This window comes from Mus caroli, chromosome 8 (assembly GCF_900094665.2).
Source record: "Mus caroli chromosome 8, CAROLI_EIJ_v1.1, whole genome shotgun sequence".
Classification (NCBI taxonomy): Eukaryota; Metazoa; Chordata; class Mammalia; order Rodentia; family Muridae; genus Mus; species Mus caroli.
This window is the reverse complement of record NC_034577.1, coordinates 51,611,092-51,619,425: the sequence shown is the minus strand read 5'-3', so window position 1 is coordinate 51,619,425 and position 8,334 is coordinate 51,611,092. Positions and strand designations below refer to the sequence as shown.

At 35.3% G+C, this 8,334-nt stretch overlaps 1 protein-coding gene across 1 annotated transcript in view; it reads left to right on the top strand.

Moving 5' to 3' along the window:
* Positions 1–8,334, top strand: part of Galntl6 (polypeptide N-acetylgalactosaminyltransferase like 6) — a 1,053,895-nt gene that overhangs the window by 64,802 nt on the left and 980,759 nt on the right. The window lies entirely within an intron of this gene.

The window sequence follows — 8,334 nt, the reverse complement described above, 5'->3', positions numbered from 1 at the left end:
GCTCCCAGATCCTCCTTACCCCCTCACCCTCTCAAATAAATTCATATGTTTTTGTCCAAAAAAATTAAGAGGACAATCAGATTCCTTCTTGATCAACAAAAAAAAAAAAAAAAAAAAAATCATTGTATTAACCCTTAATCAACTCAAGAAAAAGAAAATGAAGTGCATATATTGACATCTAGTGAATTATTTTTGTTCTATGTAGCAATGGCATAAAATTGAATTCTCTATAATACTGTTGAATGGTTTACATGTTTCTGCATCAAGTAGATCTAGATAAAACTGTATCTTCTGGTCTTCGAATATAACAGTTTGCTTTATTTTACACAGATATCTAGAAACAAAAGTGACAGAATATATCTCTTGGCATATCTCTTGCTCTTAAAATCCTGCGGAAATTTCAAACATCTGTTGTCCCGTTCAGCCTTCTGATAAGTCTTAGAGAAGAAATGAGACGTTTATTTTTATATTCTTTAATCTTAAACAACAGATAATCTTTTGAGATTGGAGTGAGAAAAGCAAGCTTAATCATCAAAAATCTATAGGGTATGTCATAATTGGCTCTCATATGGCCAAAGATAGAAAGACATACATATAGGGGACTAGGTAGGTTAAGAGAGAGAAATCCAAGTGTTTCATGATTGATGAGAAGATGTTATATATAAAATTATATTATTACACATCATTGTTATGTATTTTGGTCAAAATGATAAGGTCATGGACAAAAACTCAAGGGTCAAACATCATAGAACATGTTTGAACAAAATTCATTGAAACAAGTAAAAAATACAGTTATGTTTCAATAATTTTATTTTTAAATTTTATTGATTTTGTTGTGTATATACCAGTATGTATTATGTACCAGTGTGTATGAGTGCGTTTCCTAGCATATGAAAACTAAAAAGGCAATCCCGATTATAGTTATTCAGAAGCTACAAGCAACGTGTTCAACACAAAGTCTTAGTGACTGAAGTTGAGCATGTTGGCTAGCCTGGCTGGTCAACAAACCCCAGGTCTCTCCCTGTCTCCACCCCTCCTGCATTGTTAATATAAGCTTACAGCAAGGCAATTGGAAATTTACATAGTTTTGAGCATTGAACTCCAGTCCTCCCCCTTGCAAAGCAAAGACTACCAAATGAGCTATCTTCTCAGATCCATTTCTGTTATTTAAATGTGAAAAGAACAGAAGCCTTTTTATATGATTGAAGGAAATATAGAAATATTGATTATATGAATAAGTAGAAAAAAGTAATTCCAGAATTCCTTGGATTTCCTGATTAATATAAGGCTGTTTGGCAAGGCTTCTCAGTAAGCCATCATGAAAACATGCATGATTTGAAGATTGCTAATGAGTCATGTGCTGTGGAACAGATTTTGATATTCTAATAATCCCAGTTGACATGATGTTATAAAACCTGTGCCAAAACTAATTTAGAACAAATTCTTAGTGAAATACAATGTAACATGGTATTTTTTCATGATTGTGCTCAAGTATTGAGTAGAAATGTAATATGGAACAATATAAATCTATTAAAATCATACAACAAAAGTACTATACATTGAAACAATATACTATTCATCCATAATAGTCATTAACTTGGTTACTTACAATATGTTGGTGTTGTTGCAGTTCTTTATAAGAATCCAATACTTGAGTAGGCTTAAGAATCATAATTGGGTATCATATAAAGTTAGTAAAATTCAGAAATAAGCAATAAAGTTCCAATTAAGCCACAGATCCCATATAAATATACCTTAAAAAGGGAAGACCCATTTATTAGTACAAAGATAATTGACCTTGAGGTACACTTATATAATTATATTTATACACATAATTTTAATATAATGAAAAACAGTTTTCATTATTAAAGCTGTAAATTAGAATTCTGATGGCTAACTTTTGTTAATTATTTTTCATTAACAAGGAGATTATTACTTTCAACTGCAACATTCTTCAAGCCATATAACTTTTACAGACAACCATAAGGGAAGTATATAGTAATTTTTGTTTGTTGTTTTGTTTTCTTTTGTTGTTGTTGCTAAGACAAAATCCTGTGACAAAATAATTTATAAGTGAAGCATTTATTTTAGCTTACAGTTTAAAATTAGAGTCCATGATTGCATGGAATTTAAGATGACTGAAGTATTCATTCTATATCCAAAATCAAGAAGCAGGAAACTATGAGTGTTAACCTCAAAGCTTGCTTTTTTCTTCTATATTGGTTAACATTCTAGTCCAGGGAATGGGGCCACCCACAGTGGGCTTACTGCCCATCTCAGTTAACATAACCAAGAGAATTCTCCACAGGCATTTCCAGACCCTATCTAATAGGTCCTTCTAGATCTTTTCAAGTTGACAACTGAAATTAACTTTTCCACAAGTTAATTGCAGTTATAATTCATCAAAATTCAACCAATATTCGTGTGAACCTCCAAGGGCCTACAATATCTCTACCTCATCTCATGGCATGAGTGCATTTTTCTTTTCCTCAATGCTCTGCATCCCTAGTTACATCATCACAGCAAAGTTGTTAGGTGCTCTCAGTAGAATAAGATATAACTCTATTTCCCTACTTAAAAACCTCAGTGTGGATAAGTAATTGATATACTCTTCTCTAAGGATCATTGTTTCTCTAACTCTCAGATTTCCTCCATTGCCTGTAATTCTTTGTCTAGAGTTGAGGCATCATGAATTTGTCTTCAAAACATATGCGCACATATGCGTGACATTATATAGACTGTGCTGGGTATATTTATAACTTTAGGAAAAATATGTATATGTAAAAACACACAAATCCAAAAAATATATATTCATGGATTTTAAAGAGAAGGGGTACATACGACATTTGGGAGAAAGAAAAGGAAATGAAAAATGATGTAATTATATTATAATCTCAAAAATTACTATTTAAAAGCATGGTTTTTCTCAGAGTTTACTTTCATTCATTCCAAATTTCCTTGGCCCATTCTCCAACAAGCCCATGGGACTCTTTCATTCTCCAGAAACTGCCTAGGGCATAGCTGCAAATTACTCTCTTTGTTGAGGTTCAGAATGAAAATAAAATGTGTATTTTTAGACTTTCCTCTAAGAGAGAAGCCGCCTTGTCAAAATGCCATTGGTTGAAATACACTACAGCAGAATACTGAATCAGAACTTCAGAACACATTTCATGTTAAGCCATAAATCAACTACCTCCCAATACTAAGTGAGGTTCAGAGTATGCAAGAATGAATCAGCGACAGTCACAGAGCGGAAGACCTGTCCCATCAGGGCAGGAAGCTCTTGCATCACTGTTTTCCTAAGGCCCTGGTTTTGACAGTTAAAAGAGAACAACAGAGTTAAAAATGTTTTATCTCCTGTGATAAGGCAGAAAAAAACACCTCTAAAATTACCCACTATATCACTACAATGAAGAAAAGTCGAGATAACACACTAAGTTTAGCATCCTGTAAAGTACTGTGTTAATAACCATGCTGCTTTTATACAAACAGAATCATTTGACCTCTTTCTTTCATTTTTATAATTAACAAAGATAATGAATCAGGCAGAACTAATTTAAATAGGACAAAGAATGATTAAAAGATAGAATAATTTCATACGCAACTTGTGATGTTGAAAATACACCAATAAAAGCTGCTGCCAATTAGACTTCGTGAGAAAAGAGACATCAGCAGAGTGAAAGATCTCTTGCTCAGTTTCAAAAAGTTCCAAATTTGTCATCTTTATCTCCTTTCATTCATAAAATTCCAATCCCACAGAATATTATTCCATAGAAAGCTTTCTATAGGAATCAAGAAAATACAATGGAATTGTTTGTTTCTTGTCTTCATGTTACGCAAGCTAGCCTCAAGCATGTAGCCCCAATATGCTTGGAATTCTGATCCTCCTGTCTCTTCCCCCAAGTACTAGTTGGAAAAGTGTATGTCACCAGGCCTGGATCCTCTACTGCTGTGTACTACTAAAGCATGTACTACCTCTACTCCATGTGTACTAAAGCAAACTTTGCAATGCCAAGTTACATACACTTTTACTTCTTGGTCGCAATATGGAGATCTAGGATGCATAAAATTAAGCCATGTAATTTCTCAATGAAATTAGTCACTTGGTATAGGCACAGTCATATTGTTAAGTCACCATATATCCTCAGAATGCTTGCATAGACTATGATTGTCTAACACTGCTTGAAAACTGACTTCATTCTCTTTAGCTACTTTTGTTTCAACTGATTTGCTATGCTTTGTTTAGTATCTACAAAGGTGCAAACAATTGGAGTCATATTGGCTCTGAAGTTTGAGCTTTGTCTTTTTATTTTTTTAATGATTTTTATTAGATATTTTCTTTATTTACACCTCAAATGTTGTCCCCTTTCCCGGTTACCCGACTCCCCACTCCTTAAACCCCTTATCCCATCCCTCCTCCCCATAATGCTTCTATGTGGGTATTCACCTCCTATCCACTCCAGCCTCCCTGCCCTCGATTCCCCTACACTGGGGTATCAAGCCTTCACACGATCAAGGACTTCATCTCCTATTGATGCCCAACAAGGCCATCCTCTGCTACATATGCAGCTGGAGCAATGGATCCCTCCATGTGTACTCCTTGGTTGGTGGTTTAGTTCCTGGGAGCTCTGGAGGTTCTGGTTGCTTGATATTATTGCTCTTTCTAGGGGGTTACAAACCCCCTCAGCTCCTTCACTCAGTCCTCCATTGGGGACCCCATGCTCAGTCCAATGGTTGGCTGCGAGCATCTGCCTCTGTATTTGTCAGGCTCTGGCAGAGTCTCTCAGGAGACAGCTATATCAGACTCTTGTCAGCAAGCACTTCTTGGCATCCACAATAGTGTCTGGGTTTGATGACTGTATATGGGATGAATTCCCAGGTGGGGCAGTCTTTGAATGGCCTTTCCTTCAGACTCTGCTCCACACTTTCTGTCCATATTTAATCCCTGAGTTTGTCTTTTTACATGTTTGATATTTTACTGCCTCTAATTATTAGAAAATTTCAGAATCCAGAGTTCTTTGGGCACAAAAATAGGGCTCTTATTTAAGTGCTGATAACATTTAATAATATATTCATCTATTTCAAATAAAATAATGGATCTTTCACTACTGTGTAATATTGTCAATCCTTGATTGGCATCACACATGATGATCTGTTTCATCCCTGATACCCTCAGTAATTAGAAGGACAGAACTGATTCCTGCAAGTTGTCCTTTCATCTAGATATATATTCCATGATGGTTTACACAGTACCAATAAATTAATAAATAAATGTAAAATACCTATTCTAGTTTATATCTCTGATTGGTTTTATAATATTCTAAGTTTATTTCCGAATAGACATTTTGATATACCATGATTTTCACACACATCACTTCTTGAAGAATTTTTAAAGTATCTTTACTCCTTATTTATCTTATTAAATTAGCAAATATCACTGAGCTCCCTCCATATGCTGGGCCATTTGTTAAGAACGTGCAGCTACAGAAAGAGCCATTATTTGTTAGAGTGTTTTCCAAACCATGTACAAACTATGGATGGTATATATCCCAAGCAGTAATCCCATGAATGCAAACTTTCAGTGCCTCACCTGACTCAGATCTAGTGTGTTCTAATTAACATTTAGGTCTAATTAACATATGTCTTAGGCCTTTATGATTCTGCCTCCCAGGCTACTTGTTCAGCATGCTCTCCAATATAGATACAGCATCATAGTTATCACTACACTAAAACATGGTTACTTTGTGGAAATAACTAATTGTTTCCTCCACATAGGTCTCTCAGGAAATTCAGTAATGTATTCTAAGCAGTGTGCACTGCTTACCCCTTCCCTTAAACAGTCACTATTGGGTTAAGAGACAGTAGACTGATAGTTGAATGCGTATCTTCATTCCCTAGGAGTTATATGCACACTCTTTCTCATTCTGCTCCCTTCTGCAGCATGGTGTGTTGAGAAGTGGGGAGTGAGGGAGGGTTAATTAGCACAAGAGATGGGAGAATAGGTCACCTAAAGGGTAGGTAAGCCAATTAATTGGAACTGTGAGAACTATTGTGTGTGAGTTCAGAACTATGCTGAAGTAGGCACAAAATAATAAGACGTAAAAAATGATAAAACATAAGGTGGCAAGAAAGTCAGGAGGAAGCAGAAATGGAAAGGGCAAGGCAGAAATGAAAGGCCAGTCCTCCAGGAAGAGATTATTTACAGAACTCAGTAAAGAGTAAGGCAGAGTTAGCATAAGAATGACTGGCAAAATGTTGGGAAAGCTTCATTCTTCCCCAGTGACAATGAAAGAATAATAGTCAAGCTTGTTGCTTGGGAGTAGAAAAAACTGTCAATAGTGCAAGAGCCTCAGCCATAATTATTAGCATTTCTACAATAAACTTACCAGTACAAGTGGATTCTGTGTGAACAAACACTAAGATGTCTGTGCTTAACATTTTACACTCTCACATGAGTACTTTTTAATATTCAGAGACAATTTATAAGACTTTAAATTAGTTCTCTTTTTACAAATGCAGTCACTCTTGGAAGCCAAGAAGCCTATGACTTCTCCATTGGTAATATTCTGTCTAGAAAGGAAGCTGACCCCAAGGAGACAGAACCCAGTGCACTGCTCTCATTAACATAGTTTGAAAACTGCTTTCCCAGGAGCTAATTATACGCACAAGGGAGATGCTTTATTATTCTAGGTTATTGTCATTGTTGATTTCTGCTCTGAAGCTATTTGATAGCTTCAAGCTTGCTCTTCAGCTCAAGGGGTCCTTATTTTTTCACTGTTGTCTTTACATCACTTTGTTGTGTTGTGATTTGTTTTGTTTGTCCCTCAGCATTCCAGACACTAAAACTAGAGTCATGAACTCACCTGTATGAATTCTGTTCTAGTTTTATGACTATAATGTAAACCATGAAATCCTGCGTGGTTTTTTTTTTTTTAAATTCAAACATGTTAAGTAAAAAGAACAAAGGAATACAGTGGCACTGTTGATGTTAATAAAAATTTAATTGGTTTATGTGTGTGTGTGTATGTGTATAAGTGTGTGCTGGGTATATCTGTGATGTATGGGTATGTACATGTCTCACTGTTCCTGTCTGTTTGCATCTGATTGTGTGTATATGCACATGTAAGTTAGGGATTGATGCTTTATGCCCTCATCAATTGTTCCCACATTGTTTATTATTACAATAATAATAATAATTACTATTAATAACATCATCATTTTATAACTAGCACAAATATTAAAGATTCGGCTTGCTGACTATTCAACTCCATGGGTCTTCTCATCAGTGCCCCTTAGTGCTGAGTTAACTAATATGGTAAGCCGCACCTGGCAGTTAACATGAGTGTTAGGAATCAGATCTCAGTTTTTTAAGCTTGCATGATAATCACTTTGCAGACTGAGCCAGCTCCCCTGTTCATCTTCACTGATTCAAAAAGTCCTTGCTAATAATAAAATTAAATAATTTATAAGTTATAGTAATTAAATGCCACATATTTTATGTTTTCCCTAAGCCAGTCATGTTAACAAACACTATACTGGATGCCGCTTCTACCTTCAAGTTGTTTATAATTGATTCAAGAAGTGATTTAGCAAACAGTGGAAACAAATATCTCAAGGAAGTCAGCATCTATGTACTTTTGCAGCTTGCATACAATATCCTGTAAATTCAGAGAGAAAAAGAGATCAATGGGAACTTTATTGATCAGAAGAAGAAAAGTAACAATATTGAACGATGTTTAATTTGGGTAGGTGGCAGTGAGATAAATGTACTGAAAAAAACAAAATGATCATATTTGTTGTGCAGCAGATGCTAATTCTTCAAAATCAGGTAGGAGCTAATAATAACAATTAAATAAAAACTATAAATACAAGATAAAAGTATAACAAGTGTGAATAGAGTCCACACAGATACAAGGAGAGACAGAAAGAGACAGAAAGAGGACAAGCAATTAATATGATACAAAGAAGTTCTAAGAGACATCAGGACTCAGTACTTGACCTATCACCACCCTCTCCCTAAATTTGTCCATATACAGTATACTATTCTTTCTAGTTCTGTCATGTCCTTCTGATGCCCATTGAGAACCAGTAATCAGTGAGAGTTACCAGTCACAGAAGAAAACTAAACTCTCTAGAAACTTCTCTATAGGCGGGTATGTTAAACTGTATATACAGTAAATGAATCTTCAAGGCTCTGGAAAATATTTCCCCTAGACCACCTCCTTTTCCTGTCTTCTTTCTCACTACAGAGACAAAGATGGTTTCCTGGTCCCCATCTGTAGTAGTTGGTTTTAGCTATTACCTGAGGGAGTCTTAATTGAAATAAAGCAAGCC